Here is a 16,702-nt window from a genome sequence, read left to right as displayed (position 1 = left end):
ACAACCGATTGTTTATACTTAGCTGTTTTGAGAAAGATTGAAAACTGTTTTCAAATAGTTGAAACTGTTAAGTACCAAAACAACCGATTGATTCGAGGAAACAACCGATTGTTTGTTTTGGGACCATAACAAAAAAACTATTTTCTTTGACTGAGCTTTAAATGCTTTAACTGTATACGCTTCAGTCATTAAATGCTTTGACCAATCTTTTAATGCAATTTAAGAGTTTGTTAAGATTTGATAACAAACTATATCTTTGAATATATTCAGAAAAACAGATTTAAGAATTAAGAATCTTTTGACAAAGTTTTTTTTTCTAAGAGAGTTTTTCAAAGTGCTGAGATTGCTTAAGAGTTTTTGTGATTGATCAAGGTGCTGGAATAGGATTCTACTTGTATTGATTTCAGATATTCATCTGTAACAAGTGTAATCTTTGTAATCTGTTGAACAATTCGTTTCTGTGTTTGCTGAGATTGGCTGTGTGTTCTTGAGGTGTTCAAGATCAGCAATCTTAGTGTTGGCCAAGGAGAGTGTGTTTCTTGAGGTGTTTCAAGGTCATTCTCTTGGTTGTGGTGTAAGTGATCAAGTGGTGATTGGTTAGTGGATATCCTCAGGGTTTCTGAGAAGACTGGATGTAGCTCTAGTTTGGAGTGAACCAGTATAAACAACTGTGTACAATCTCTCTATCTCTAACTCTTTAAATTCAGTTTATTTGTTGTTTGCTGGTATAAACAACCGATTGTTTCTATGAAACAACCGATTGTTTTTCTGGTACTACAGTTTTTGCTTGCTGTTTTGGCTAACTGAATTGCTGAATCAATTGGTTTCTGAAATAAGTTCATTCTAGTTTTGAAAAGATTGCGAAAACCCCTTTAAACAATTCACCCCCGCTCTAGTTTAAAGCCATCTTTTCTAACACCCAAGAGATCTCACACTTGACAATGTCATTGGAGATATTGAAAAAGGTGTTTCAATTAGGAAGTCTCTAAATAATTTATGTGAGACAATGACTTTTGTTTCTCAAGTGGAGCCTAAGAATCTGGATGAAGCTTTAAGAGACAACAACTGGATTCTGGCTATGCTGGAAGAACTGAATCAATTTTCCTTGAATGAGGTATGGTCACTTGTTTCAAGAACATATGAAATGAACATCATTGGAACAAAGTGGATATACAGGAATAAGATGGATGAGCATGGAGTGATCACCAGGAATAAAACTAGACTTGTGGCTAAAGGATATAACTAAGAAGAAGGAATAGATTAGGATGAAACTTATGCACCAGTGGCTAGACTAGAAACTGTTAGACTTCTCCTTGCTTTCTCATGTATAAAAGGTTTCAAACTATTCCAAATGGATGTGAAAAGCGCCTTCTTGAATGGATATATCAATGAAGAAGTATTTGTTTCATAGCCCCCAGGATTTGAAGACCATCAACATCCAGAACATGTATTCAAACTCAAGAAAGCACTATACGGACTTAAGCAAGCCCCTAGACAATGGTATGAAAGACTGAGTGTTTTTCAGACTTTACAAAGGTATGATAGAGGCACATCTGATAAAACATTGTTCATTAAGAGAAAAGAGGAAGACATAATTCTGGTTCAAGTTTATGTGGATGATATCATATTCGGATCAACCAATGAAGAATTGTATGAGACCTTTGTGGAAATTATGAAAAGTGAGTTCGAAATGTCCATGATGGGTGAACTGAATTACTTTTTAGGTTTGCAGGTCAAACAACTCAAGGATGGCATATTCTTAAATCAGGCTAAGTATTGCAAGGACTTGTTAAGAAAATTTGGAATGGTTAAGTGCAAATCAATCAGAACACCATTCTCAACCAGCTGCCATCTTTATCATGATGTGGCTGGAAATCCAGTTGATGAGACTAAGTACAAAGGACTTATTGGGTCTTTATTGTATCTTACTGCCAACAGACCTGACATAATGTTTGATGTATGCATGTGTGCTCGTTTTCAATCTGCTCCAAAAGAATCACATTTCAATGCAGCCAAAAGGATTCTGAAATATCTACAAGGAACAAAAGATGTTGGCTTGTGGTATCCAGGTAATGTTTCACTATGTCTAACTGGTTACTCTGATTTAGACTTTGCAGGTTGCAAGATTGATATAAAGAGCACCAGTGACACATGTCACTTGCTTGAATCAAGCTTGATCTCTTAGCAATGCAAAAAGCAAGCATGTGTTTCTCTCTCTACTGCTGAAGCAGAGTATATTGCAACAGAGAGTAGCTGTGCTCAAACTCTATGGTTAAGACAACATCCAAATGATTTTGGTATCTTGTTAAATAAAATACATATTTTGTGTGATAATACTAGTGCCATCAATTTAATAAAAAAATCCCATTATGCATTCAAGAACTAAGCATATTGAAATAAGACATCACTTTCTAAGAGAACATGTATCAAATGGAACATGTGAAATTAAATTCATTGGTACTGATTTGCATCTTGCTGACTTGTTTACTAAACCTTTGGCCAAAGATAAGTTTAATTTTCTGCTAAATGAATTGAGTATTATAAATGTTAATTGTCCACTGCAGTGAAAAATAAATCTGTTGTCTATCAATTAAACATATATTTTTTTTTTCGATACTGGTGTGCATTGATGACTAGGAAAGAGAAACATTAATATCTGTTCCTTGACTTTTGACTGACATTGTGGGTATTAACCAACAGATCTTTGACGGTTTCTGTCTTGATATTGTAACTGATTTGATGCATTGATTACACAATTGGGAGTTTGATGTGTGAATCGTGCTTCAAAATATTTTATGCTCCTTTTCAAAGATATTTTGCACATGCACAGGGAATCAAATATTCACATATCTCTACTCTTAATTGCTTGATCAAAATAGTATTATTTTTCTCTATAAATCTGTTTCCAGCATTGTTAATTCTTACCATTCACTTCTTGACTTGAACCTGGTAAGGTAATCGTGTTCTTTGTTTGTTTGTTGCTGTATATTTTTCATTCCACACTAATCTGTCTTCAAGCTTATTAATGTGCAGACTTAAGATTGTTTCAACAATGGCATCCTCCTCACGTAAGAAAAAGAAGAACCAGGAGAAGCACAACAACTCTCAAGGGATTCTGGAAAATTGGTTTGCTGGAGATGAAGAGGCCATAATTGCCTACATACATGAGATGAGTAGAAAAAAGATCAACATACCCATGGTCTTGGAGTTCACATGGCTAAAAATTGAAAAACTGATATGCACTGAAGCATAAAAATCTGAAGCAGTTTCTAGAGATGACTGGGAATGTGTATCCAGACCTCCTGAAGGTCTTCTACACCAACTTGAAATTGGATGGAAAGAACCTTGTGTCATATGTGAAAGGTATTAAGTTGAAAATCTCAAATGATGTGTGGAACTCAGTGTTTGGAATCAAGTACTCTGGATGGAAGGTTGGAAAAGGAAACACAAATGAAATTCAGGAGTTTAATAAAATCCAATACTACAGGAGCTGTGTGAGGAATCCAACTCAAAGTGTTAACAGGTTCCATGTAGGTAATCTGAATTTAACTCTTAAGATTAATTGCCTATATTATTGCAAGGCAACTTATTCCCAAAGGCACTAACCATGCTGTTATGCATAAGGAATATCTAATCCTCCTTTATTGCATTATGAATATGATAAAAGTTAACTGGGTATGCATCATAATGGAACATATGCTGAAATCAAAGAGGTTAGTTGGTTACACATTTCCTTATGCTATTCTTGTATGCATTCTTTCAAATCATACCAAGAGACCACGACTGACCTCTTGTTTAGCCCAATGTCCATTACAGTCTTATGCCACCACTGCATGACATAGTCTAAGAATTCTAAGGAGGCTAATTTTACCTTTTGGTCCACTTGGAGCTCATGTACATTAAAAATTTGCTTTACCTTATCCTCCCATCCTAAGTAAATATTGGGGTCACTTTCCCCACTAAAACTAGGCAATTTTACATAGGGAAAAGAAATTTTAGAAGGATGGTATTGATGTTGGCGCCTTTCATCATATTGATTCATTCTTCAATCTTCTTCTTCCTCATGGCTGTTGTATTGAGTAAAACTCCTTGAAGCTCTCCTATGCTCCCACCTCCTTGGTTGTCTTACTTGTGCGGTTTCAAGACTTTGGAGTCTCTCCTCCATTTGCCTCATTTCTTCCTCCTTTTGGGCTAGGGACTTTTTTGCCGTCGCCAACTCAACCATAAGGAAAGCCTTTTGGGGAGATTCAGGTTTTGATGATTACCCTAAAGAAAGATGAGCCATAGAATACAAAGAGTGAACAAAAACTTAGTGAAAGAAAAGTTAGATCACTCTCCCTCAATCTTGCGTCACTCTTGTGTAAAACAAAGAAGAGAGGACACAAAGCACTCAACAAGAAATTTTCCTCTCAACAAAGGTCTATCTTGGTGTTGAAATCTCTCAAATGAAAAAAGGACAAAGCCCTTATCGCTTGATCTCAATAGGACCACAACAAAACTTAAGGAAAATTTAAAGGACAAACAAGAAAAACACAAAACAAGAAAGCTAAACCAAGTTTGAGAAAAGATGTATGACAAAACTTTTAAAGAAAGATAAGCAAGAAAAAGGCACACAAAAAGACTCTAAGATACTTACTAAATCTTTTAACAATGAAATTTTCCTTTCTTTAGAAATTGATCCAACAAAAGGATAAAAATTCCACAATGTTGAAATCAATTTGCCAATAAAAATGAACCCACTATTTTGAAATGTTGCTATTTGAAAAGGTTGGAACCAAAGGCTTGCGCAACTTCTCTTACTTTTTTTATACTTGTTTTTGGATTATTGAAATGAGATGTCCATAGTTTTGATCATGCATATTTTTATAGACCTCTAATTATCACAAAAAGTTTGGGAAATCTTTTTGTTTTGAACTTAAATATACTTCTACTAAAACAAGTTTCTAATTACTTTTAAACTTTCACAATTAAAAGCAAAGTAAGTAGAAGAAAATATAAGGACTCCTAAAAACACTAAAGAACATATGACTCAAAGCAAAAGGGGCAAGAACAAAAGTAGACACAAATTATCATCCAAAAGTGAAAACAAAGCTAACGACAAAATAAATGTTGAATTGAAAAGCAAGAAAGTAAAGGGCTGAATATTAATTTGCTTGAAAAGTAAAGTGCCAAATCAACTCAAAGAAAAATAATCTCAAGAACCTAAGCTCTGATAACCACAAGATGTGAGTTGATTTTTAGATGGTTCCATTTTATGGTGACACTTTACTTAGAGTTGGGATTTTAGCAATTTATGGTGAAACTTAAGGAAGGTTCCCGCTGGACACGAACTTAACCAAATGGTTAAGTAAGTGTGAAGGTGCACTTCACAAAGGCAAAGATGAAAAATCAATATAAAGTGATAGATGGGATGCAATGTGGAATGGAAATGGCAAGTAGGTAAGCATCAATGGTGGTCATGGTCGTACCAAATGATGAACCATAAGCATATAACAGAAGCAAAACCAAGAGCAAGAATTCAAGACAATGACATATATGAAATAGAAATGAATTGAAAAGAGTGGAGGAAGAGAAGCTTATGAAGTTGTGAGAGTGGTTCACGCCACTTGGGGTGTGGTAGCCACCAAGATGAGTGAAGGGCCGCCACTTGAGAGTCTCACACTCCTCAAGATAAGACCTAGCCAAGAGGATTCAAACCTCACAAACTTCTCACACAATTTGTGCAGAGTAACTTTTCTATTCAAAATTAACATGTGAAATACAATGAGGTAGGTGTTCTATTTATAGGTGAAGGAGCCTTGGAAAACAAGCATGAAGGGTAGGATGGGAAAAGCTCATGAAAGGTGCGTCCCTAGCATTGACGAAAGTCAATACCGCACTATAAACCTACACTTCTAGAAGATCCTAAACCTAGATGCCTTGTCATGAAAAAGTGGGCTTGAGACAAGCCCATTTCGCTATGAGCGCTCCTATAAATGCTAAAGGCACCTAATGTAACTTATGTTGCTATTTGGACCCCTAAAGAAAGCCCAAAACTATCTACAAATTGTTTTATTCTTAAGAAGACTAGTAGGAAGAACAGAAGATGCTCTGATTTGTGTCAATTCCTCCTTCTGGTGAGGTCTGCTAGATCCTTGGTGAGGTTTTCACTTGATTGTTGATATGACTTCTCATAGTATGAATGGTACTGTGCATCCTTGGTTATCTCCTTGTGAACTTGGTTTGTATCACATCTTCTTCATTCTGTGGTGTTGGCCACTCTTGGATGACTTTGATTTCTGAGGGTCAATATGTACCCCATTTTTATTAACTATGGAACCTAGAAAGATTACACCATCAACAGAAAAAGTACATTTTTCTACATTAGCAAACAAATGATTATTCATAAGAACTAATAAAAATTCCTTAAGATGAAATAAATGTGATTCTAGACTAAGACTATAAACTAGAATATCATCAAAATATGCAAGTACATATTTACCTATACAATCCTTAAGGACATGATTCACAAGCCTCATGAATGTGCTAGGTGCATTAATAAGACCAAAGGCATTACTAACCACTCATATAGTCCAAATTTGGTCTTAAAAACAGTTTCCCACTCATCCTCTTTGATTCTAATTTGGTGATAATCACTTTTTATATCAATTTTAGAAAACACAATGGACCTATGCAATTCATCAAGCATATCATCAAGTCTAGGAATTGGATGCCTGTATTTGATGATGATATTATTGATGGCTCTACAATCACAACACATTCTCCATTTGCCATCTTTCCCAGGCACTAACAAAACAGGTACAACACAAGGACTTATGATTTTTTGTACCCAACCCTTCTCCAGTAATTCCTGAACCTGAGATTCTATGTTCTTGGTGTGTTCTGGATTAGTTATGTATGCTGGTATATTTGGTAGACTAGCTTCAAGCACTAAATCTATTTGATGTAATATACCCCTGGAAGGTGGAACTCCAATTAGTCTTTCCTTAGAGAATACACCATCAAATTCTCTTAAAAGTTTTTTTAACTCCAAGAGGTAAAACACTGGGTTCTAAAAGTGTGGCAGTGCATGTAAGTGCCACTTTACAAAGAAGGAGGCTTGGAAGTTGTTTAGATAGAAGAATTTTTTTAATCTATTATTTTTATTAAATTTGTTTCTATCTGAATAAACTCGTGGGAAGGAGCACTCTTCTCCCACGCCTCAGCATTGTCCCTAAGGACTACCCTTTGGTTTTCGAGAACCTTTTTTTTTCACTATCTTTTTTTTTTTCATTTGTACTTGGTCCTCTACTACTTGTGAATGTGTTAGAGGAAATAGTACAAACTTTTTATTATGATGGGTAAAAGTAATCTCGTTGGTAAGGCCATTGTGAGTAGTTTTCTTGTCAATTTTCCAAGGCCTTCCCAATAAGATATGACAATCTTCCATGGCTACTATGTCATATAGAATATTATCATTATAGTTACCCACAAAAGATTGGATTTTACCTTTTTATTGAAAGTTAAATCCCCCTTTTCATTTAACCACTATAATTTAGAAGGCTTAGGGTGGGAAATAACTGGAAGGTTAAGTTTTTTAACCAGCCTAATGCTACAACAGTTGCAGCAAGAACCACTATTAACAATGAGAGAATAAGCGTTTTCTAAAACTTTACATCTTGTATGGAAAATGTTTTCTCTTTGTGACTCCTGTTTCACATTAGGTTGATTGTTGAGGGTTCTACAGATCATCAATAATTATCCCTCACAAGGATATGCTCCCCCACTCTTCTCTTTATTCGAAGCTACATTGTCACTAGTTTCTTCATCTTGGCTACTATATTCATCTTTTCCCCTTAAGATCATAATTATTCTATTGGGACATTGAGATGCTACATGACCTCTACCAAGACACTTAAAACATTGAATTTTATTACATGTTATTATCATTTGTACTAATTCAAGAAAGAGAGTGATAATTGCTTAGTCGCGTTCAATTTTTCAAATAAAATACTAAGTTTCCTCCTAATTTAATATATGGTCAACCTCCTAAACATGTTAATTGGATCCATTGTTTAATATTATTTTCTTCACAAATTAACAAGGGGGAAATTGGAATTGAAATAAAAATGTAAAAAAAGAAGAGTAGCAGTGAAGTCTAGACAGAAAATTATAAACATGCAAATTGTAACTACAATAGAATATCTAACATGCGGTCGCGAATAAGAACGTCTAATGAAGTTTATGCCCAATGAATTATGCAGAAAATTTGTAAATAATCATGTTGGAAAATATAGCATGTAATCACGAACTAAACCGTCTAACATTACCTATGCTATATGACCTTCGCTTAACTATTAAACAATCTGAGAACAATTAATTAACAAATTGTCTAATGGGAAAGTGAAGATGAATAGTAACATAAATTGCAGAAAAACGTAAATGACAAGAAACATAAGTTGCTTGAAAGGTAAAGTGCAGAAAATTAAAGTGTTGGAAAAAAAAAGTGCAAAGAAAGTAAATTACAAAACGGTAAATTGCAAAAATATAAAGTGTTGAGAAAGTAAATTGTTGGAAAGGTAAATTGCATAAACGTAAAACAGGACATCATAGAAAATGTAAATGAGAATGAATTAAAATGTGATTGAATTGAGAAAAACTTGTAAACTAGAAATGTAAAGTACAAAAATCAAACATACAATAATTAAGATGAATTGAAAATGGGAAAAGCGAAATTCAGGTTTGGAATAAAAAAAAGGGAACAAAAACCATGGTTAGTAATCTTTGTCTTCAATTCACAAGAGACCCAAATCTGAAATCTTAAAAAACTACTTTCAATCGAAAAAAGAGTTCTCAAAAAGATTTTGAAGAAGAAAACACCAATATAGAGCATTGTCTAACATGATTTTCATGTCACTGTTACCCATTTCCATAACTAAATTCAATTTTGAACAATGATAACAAAACCTAGAACATAAAGAGAAGAAGAAACGATGGGAAAAACGTAGAAGACAAAGAACTTTTATTAGAAATAAAAATGTCAAAAACAGAAAACGAACAATAGAAAACTAAACTAATATACTTCACTGTCGAACTCCCTATCTATCTCTAATATTTTTTTTCTTTCTCTATGTAATCAATTCTATTTATAGAGTTTCTACATTGGAATCAATTTAAGCTTTAGCAGTTAATGCCCCCAATTCCAGATTGCATCCTAACTAACTTATACAAGTTTCTATTTTCAAGCACCATTGATCGTCTAGAACTAGTTATTGGTATTGTTGACTGTCCACTGTTTGTTTTCGGCGAAGGGTTAACCTTATAAAGCCCATTTCTGCATTTTTTCATCAATTTAGCACCCACTTTCCATGTCTCCCTTCTTCAACAACTTCTTCAATGATTCTTAGGTCAATCGTAACTCCAAATTAGCAATTCAAAAGGTCAAAACATTAAATTAGACAATTCAAGCAAAATAAAAGCTACAAGAAGTCATTTTAAGACTTTTTTTTAAAAAACTCTATTGTTTTGGAGAAAATACAAATATAATCTAAAAACATAAAATAAGAACAAAGAAACCTGAAGGACATGCAATTATTTTAAAGAAATATTGAAAATCTAAGAGTTTTGAGAGAGCTAGTATGTAAATACATACTATAATATTTTATCAAACAATTTTAGAACTAAGTTTCTACCTTGGATCAATATTTGTTGATTAAATGCAAGAACTAGGATATGATCACTTGGTAAGGTAAACACAAATATATATGATTTAATTGAGTCGTGAAATTTGTGCCTGATGTAATTGGCCTGACTAAGAGAGTTGAGGATTGATACAATCCAAGTAGTCAAGAAGATGACCAAGGACACAAGAGACAATTTACACTGTGAGCAGTCATCTCAACAATCAAGTCAAGATCCCACCAAAGATCAGACGAATCTCACTAGAAGAAGAACTAGGCATAGACCAGAACACCAAATGTTCTTTCTTCTGGTCTTTTTAAAAGAGAAAAACATGTTTGTAAATAAATTGGGCTTACTTTAGGGGTCCAAATAGCAAAATAGGCTAGAGTAGGTTCACATAGCATAAAAAGGAGTGTACTTAGCAAAATGGGCTTGTACCAAACCCACTTTTTCAAGACAAGGCACCTAGAATTAGGGTTTTTAACCTACCTTCTAGAATATGTTCCTAAAGGTGTGATTTTGACCACGGTTAACACCTTAGGCAACCCCTCTCCCTTTGTCCATTTTACCTTTTCCCATCTTGCCCATCAAGACACTCATTCCTATAAATAGGGTGCCTTGCCTCATGTATTCACAACTTGATTTTGAACAGTAAAGAAACTCCGCAAGAGTGATTTTGTGAGACTTTTGAGCTCTCATGTTGGGTCTTATCTTGGGTGGGTAATATTTTAAGTGGCGGCTCAAGTTATATGGGTCTTATCTCGGGTGGGTAATATTTCGAGTGGCTGCTCCTGCATCACTCATCTTAAAGTCCCTCTGCTCCAAGTGGTGTGACTTCCTTTCTTCCCATAAGATCTCTTCATCCCTTCCTCTTTTATCTTTTATTTACAACCTCCTTCCATTCCATACATGTCTTCTTCTAATCTTTAATTTTTTTCTTTACTTTGTTCTTCTTCTTTAATTGTTCCTTATCTTTAATTTTGCTGCATCATTTGTCACCTTATAATTGTCTTTTCTCTTTGCCCATATGAAGTGAACCTTCACACTTACTTAACCACTTAGTTAAGTTCGTGTCCAATGGAAATCTTCTTAGGGTTCTCACCTTAGATTGCTAATCTCAAAATCATAAACAAGCACTAACACAAAATGTATAAAGAATGACTATTTATTTAATGCGGTTTTAAGTTTAGCTGCTGTCATTTAAAACGCAGTGACATTTTTTAAATTAATTTCATTTACGAATTCGGCTATTTGTAATAGCCACATTCTTAAATCAAAGCGCATCATTTACGAATGCAGCTATTTATAATAGCCGCATTCGTAAATCAAAGCACATGATTTAAGAATACGGCTATTACTAATAGCCGCATTCTTAAATCATTTTTTACCCTAATTTTGAAGCGCGCCACTTACGCTTTCATATTTTCTTTCTTTTTGGCGCTTCGCGTTTTCTCTTTGCTTCTGCTCTAGTGTTCCTTTCTTCTTCTGCGAGTTTCATTGTGTTCTCGTACCATTGTAAGTTCGTTTCGATTCGCTCTCTTTCTTCTTCACCAATGGTTTATAAATTTTTTTCGTTTCACTTATTTGTTTGTTTTCTTGCATTGATGAAGGCTTCTTTGACACTTCATTTTCTCTTTTGTTTCTGCTCTCGTGTTTCCTCTCATTTTCTACGAGCCTTCATTGTCTTCTTTGTGCCATTGTAAGTTCGTTTCTAGTTCTCTTTCTTTTGCACCATTGGTTTATATATATTTTTTCATTTCTCTTATCTATTTGTTTTCTTGCATTGACGAAGGCCACCACTGCTTCATTGCCTGCTGTCTGGGTTTTTGCTATGCAGTATTTGCTTTGTTGTTGCTGCTGCCATCGCTATTGCTGCCTTAAGGTTTAGGGTTTTAATTTTTTTAAAATAAAATAAATAAGAATGCGGCTATTTACCATAGCCGCATTTATAAATTGCATTTACGAATGCGGCTAAATAGCCGCACTTGTAAATCTTCAATTTAAGAATGTGTGCTGATCAAGTGCGGGTATATAGCCGCCCTTATAAAAGTAAAATAGCCCAACTTGTTTTGTCTTTCTGCACTAGTGAAGGGCAACCAATTAAAAATGTGCAATTCTAAAATTAATTCACATAATATGGTATTCAGAGCATGATTATTTTGTGCTTATTTTCTTTGAGTTGATTTCGACCTTTTAAATTCTAGCACATTTAAATTCTTGCATTTACCTTCAAACAATTTCAATTTTGCGTTTAAATTCTTATCATCTACAATTTCGTAATTTTATTCATTAAGCACTTTAAATTGAGTTTTCAAATATGTCTATTTGACTATTTTGTTATAAGATGTTGATGATACGACCTTTGTATTTCATCAAAAGAAACTTGTTGAGAAATGTTTATGAAAATATATTTTGTTAAATCTATATTGTTCAACTAATCACCAGGCTCAAATTTTCATTAAGTAGGTTTCTAGTTGTTATTAGAATCGTTCAATAATTTGATGACACAATATAACACAATGGATAAAATAAGTATTAATCTCGTACATTCAAAGTTAATACTATTTTTCAAAAAATCATCTAGTAATAAAAGTTTGAGTTTTTTTTTAGGCAATTAATAAAACTTGCTAAATAATTTTGTATAGTTTTATATTATTTAATCAATTATGTTAGCTTACCATATATGCTTGCTTTTGTTTATAATTATAATGATCATAATTGTACTGGACCAGCACGCTCAAAGCTCAACGCTCAATGGTCGGTCCTTAGTACTAGCCATAGGCAGGTCAGCTCGGCTCTTGGGTCAAATTGGTGGACCATGAGTGATATGATTCCACTAGCACAATATGAATGATTCTTGACATTCTTAGGAATCATCTTGAGTTGGATATGAGATAGGCACTTTAAGATAGAAATGGATCAATGTTCTATAATCAAGAACTCACCAAAACTATTACCAAAACCCAAACTCATATGGAAGTTCCATGTATTGTCAAATTGAACCGATTAAAATGGAACAAAAGACAAGAATACCGAATAGAATTGCTGGAAATTTAAAAGCACTGAACCAAAATCAAAACAAAAGAAGAACAACCAGCTGAAATTAAAAATGCCGAACCAAGAAAGGCAAGAACACAAGCTAAGACATGAACATAAACAAAGAAGGAAGGAAGGAGAAGAGAAAGCTCATGAAGATGGAGGAATGGTTGGATGATCACGCCACATAGAGGATGGTGACTCCAAGATGAGTGTGCAAGCCGCCACTTGAGGTAACCATGGAACTCTCAAGATAAGACTAGTGACGAAGGCACAAAGCTCTCCAATGCTCTCTCAAAAATTGACTATAGTTTCTCTAATCAAAATTCAAATCTGAATTGTACAAGCTAAGCACCTTTATTTATAGCCTAGAGGTGCTGAAAAATAGGTGGGAAAATTCAAATAAACTCATTTGAAATTCCCACCAAAAACAAGTCACATGGGAGGTGTGACCTTTTTCTACTATGACACCTCCTAAAAACTACACCTACACCTACTCTCCTAAGTCACATGGATAATGTGACTTTATTTTACATTTTCACACTTCTTTATTTAATATTCACACCTCCTAAGATTAATTCAAATGATGCTCTTTTATTTAATGCTTGGCCTTGCCCCTCATGGGATGGACTTGGGCTTGTTGGGCTTTGGCCTTCTTGGGCTTGGGCTTGGGCTTTGGGCTTGGGCCTCATCTTTATTTTATGTCTTCTTTTAATTTTGAGAAGACTAGAAGGAAGAACTTCAAATGTGAGGGTGGATGTCCTCTTCCTTCATTAATAAAAGCCTCCTTTATTTGATTCTCATCAATGAGATTGGGCCTCAGATGTATATATTAGTTAGTTATTCGTATAACCCCTTGTGCATAAGGCCTAAGCGGCTAGCGAGGGGTAGTTTTGGACCTTGGGGTGTACTTAGTATGCAGGGGGTCTAGCTTAAGTAAACGTTTCCTTTTAAAAAACCTAAGCCCATGTGTGTTAGGACACATAGAGGCTAGGTTGCATGTGTTCAAAAGATAACGTAGCACCACGCTGAGGGTGGCTACGTAAACAAATTGGACCCCTAATGTTGGTACATGAGTTGGTATCCTGGTGGTTATTTTGTTATGATTTTATGCACTCCATGAGGGAAATATTCTGTTATATTGGAACACCGTAAGGGTGTACCCTTGAGAAAAATATTTTCCTGTTGAGTATGCTTTCAGTTGAGATTATATTTTCGTGATAAAAAGCTGTTACAAGAGGTAAACTAAAAAAGGGACTTGAGATCCCAAGTTAAGGTACGCTGTTTATAAGACTGAAACTTATTACTTCTTGTTTCTTATAAGCCCTGTACTGACTTGATCGTGGAGTGCAATCAACAGGTAAGGCCCCCTCTGTCTCAATGGAATCGCGTTCCAACACAGTAAAGGGAAGATGAGATCCCAACAGAGATAGACGGAGCCAGAGCTTGTCGTTGGAGTCAACTGACGAGCAGGTCAAACAACAAGAACAATATTCATGTATATTTGAGGATTTTTTTTAATGTATATACATGTGTAAATATTAGTTTTATTTTTGGATGGTAGTAAATATTTTCATGAACCACTCATGAATTTTTTTATACATGTTTAATATTACTTAATTTTATTATAGTTACAATTACATTACTACGAGTAATATGTTTAAACTCTTTCCTAATAAAATTTTTGTAATTCAAATGTAAAATTTGTAGAACTAACCAAAAAATCTAATAATAGATTATCCTAATCATTATTAGAAAAAAGTTTGCTTTTTTAAGGAAGAATAAATTTTGTTGATATTTTATAATTCAAGTCTAACTTAATGTGAAAAATTAAATTAAGAAGTTATAAAGATATGTAACATACACACTGGCACGAACACTGATACGATACATATAATCTCTAAAATGTAAGACACGGGATACAAATTATATAATTATGAATTATATAAATTGACAATAAAGATTTGTGAGCACAAATATGTTTTAGTTTTCTTTTAGTAGAAAAATGTTTCTCATGGTTGGTTCAAAATGATTTGTTCTTTATTTTTATAATCATAATAGAAATTTATATAGTAAATTTGAATTTTTATAAAAAAATTAATGTATTTCTCCTTTTTGAAATTGTGTTAGAACCGTGCTAGAATAGTCAGAAATTCAACAAATATTTTTTGAATTGGACACTTCACCATTACATATCCTAGAAGTGTAGTATACAAGTGTAGAAATTAACTCATTTAAGTAATATATATATATATATATATATATATTATTCCATAAAAACTGATTGAATTTTGAAATAGATGTGGTACAAAATGAAAAGATAACTAAGTACCAAATTAATAAGACAACTCATTTAACACGGAGAAAAGTGCAAAATATACCTTACTCAAATAAGTTGAGAGACCTTATCCAATGGCATCTTTATGTTGGGGAACCAAACCACATGCTCTTGGATTCATCTCAATGATAACGTCACAAAACAATTCAAATTTGTCATATAATATATAGATTTTAAAAGGCTATTAACTAATTGGATGGAATTGATTTCATCTTGCTATTTGTTACTTGTTATTACCTTTTTTCTTCTCTTAAATCACAATATTTTATCAAAGTGGGGACAACCCAGACAATAATTATTGGAAAATTGAAATTCTAAGGCTAATGAAAGTCAAAAAATAAGAAACATGATCATAAAGAAAGTCTTATCACTCTTTCACATTCACTATAGTTTTTGAGAGACAACTTTTTTGTTTTTGTAACATATAGTAAAGTAAAATAATAATATTAATAATAATAATATTAATAATAATAATATTAATATTATTAATAATAATAGTAATAATATTAATACTAATACTAATATTAATATTAATATTTTTATTATTATTATGAATATCATTTTAATTATTATTATTACTAATAATATCAATATTATTATAACTATTTTAATTATTTTAAATTTTATTATTATTAATAATAATAATAATATTATTAGTTTATATTCATAATTATAATACTAATACTAATATTAATAAAATTAATAATAACTACAATAATTATAATATATTAATATTAATATTAATAATAACAATTATAATAATATTATTATTATTATTAATTTTATATTTGTACTGGACAGAGTGCTCAGGGCTCAGTGTTCGGTGGTAGGATCTTGGTGCATGGCATAGGCAGGTCAGCTCGGCTGTTGGGCCAGTAAAATTGGCCATGTGGTTGGACCCAGTTTGGTCAGTAAACCCGTCTTGACATAATTGAGATAACCTTTTACAGGTAAACATACGACTTCTAGTAAATGGTATTTGTGAATCTAGGGGTGCGCTTAGCACGTATGGAGTCTAGGTCAAGTAGATGTATTCTTTTTAAACCGAAGCCCATGTGTTTTAGGGCACGTAATGATTATGTTGCATGTATAACGAAAGATAGTGTATCACACCATGAGTAAGGTGCCCACGTAAGTAGAATGGACCCTTGATGTTGATACGTGGGTTGGTGCCCTGGTGGTTATTCTGTTATTATTTTATGCTCCCTGGAGGAAAGATTTTGTTTTGTTGCAGCACTAAGAGAGTGTGCCACTGAACAGAATATTTTCTTGTTCAGCATGCTTTCAGTTGAGATTAGATTCTCGTGATGCAAAGTTGTTACAAGAGGTAAGCTATGAAAGGAGCTTCAGACCCCAAGTAAAGGTACGCTGTTTCTAAGATTGAAACTTACTACTTCTTAAATTCTTATAAGTCATGTACTGACTTGATCGTCGGAGTTCAATCAACAGGTAGGACCCCCTCTGTTTCAACGAAGCTACGTTCCAGAGCCACAAGAGTGAAGGACAAACTCGTGAAGAAACAGACAAAACTAGAGCTTGTCATCAGAGTCAACCAATGAGCAATTCAACCGACAAGAACATTTGGCGCCCACCATGGGGCCCGATAAAACCTAATCTTATCCACAATTGTGTTTGAGTTTTCTGACGTAATGAGGAACACGAGGCAAG

The sequence above is a fragment of the Phaseolus vulgaris genome, chromosome 5 (assembly GCF_051622355.1).
Source record: "Phaseolus vulgaris cultivar YP4 chromosome 5, ASM5162235v1, whole genome shotgun sequence".
In the NCBI taxonomy this organism is placed as follows: domain Eukaryota; kingdom Viridiplantae; phylum Streptophyta; class Magnoliopsida; order Fabales; family Fabaceae; genus Phaseolus; species Phaseolus vulgaris.
This window is presented reverse-complemented; position numbering follows the sequence as displayed.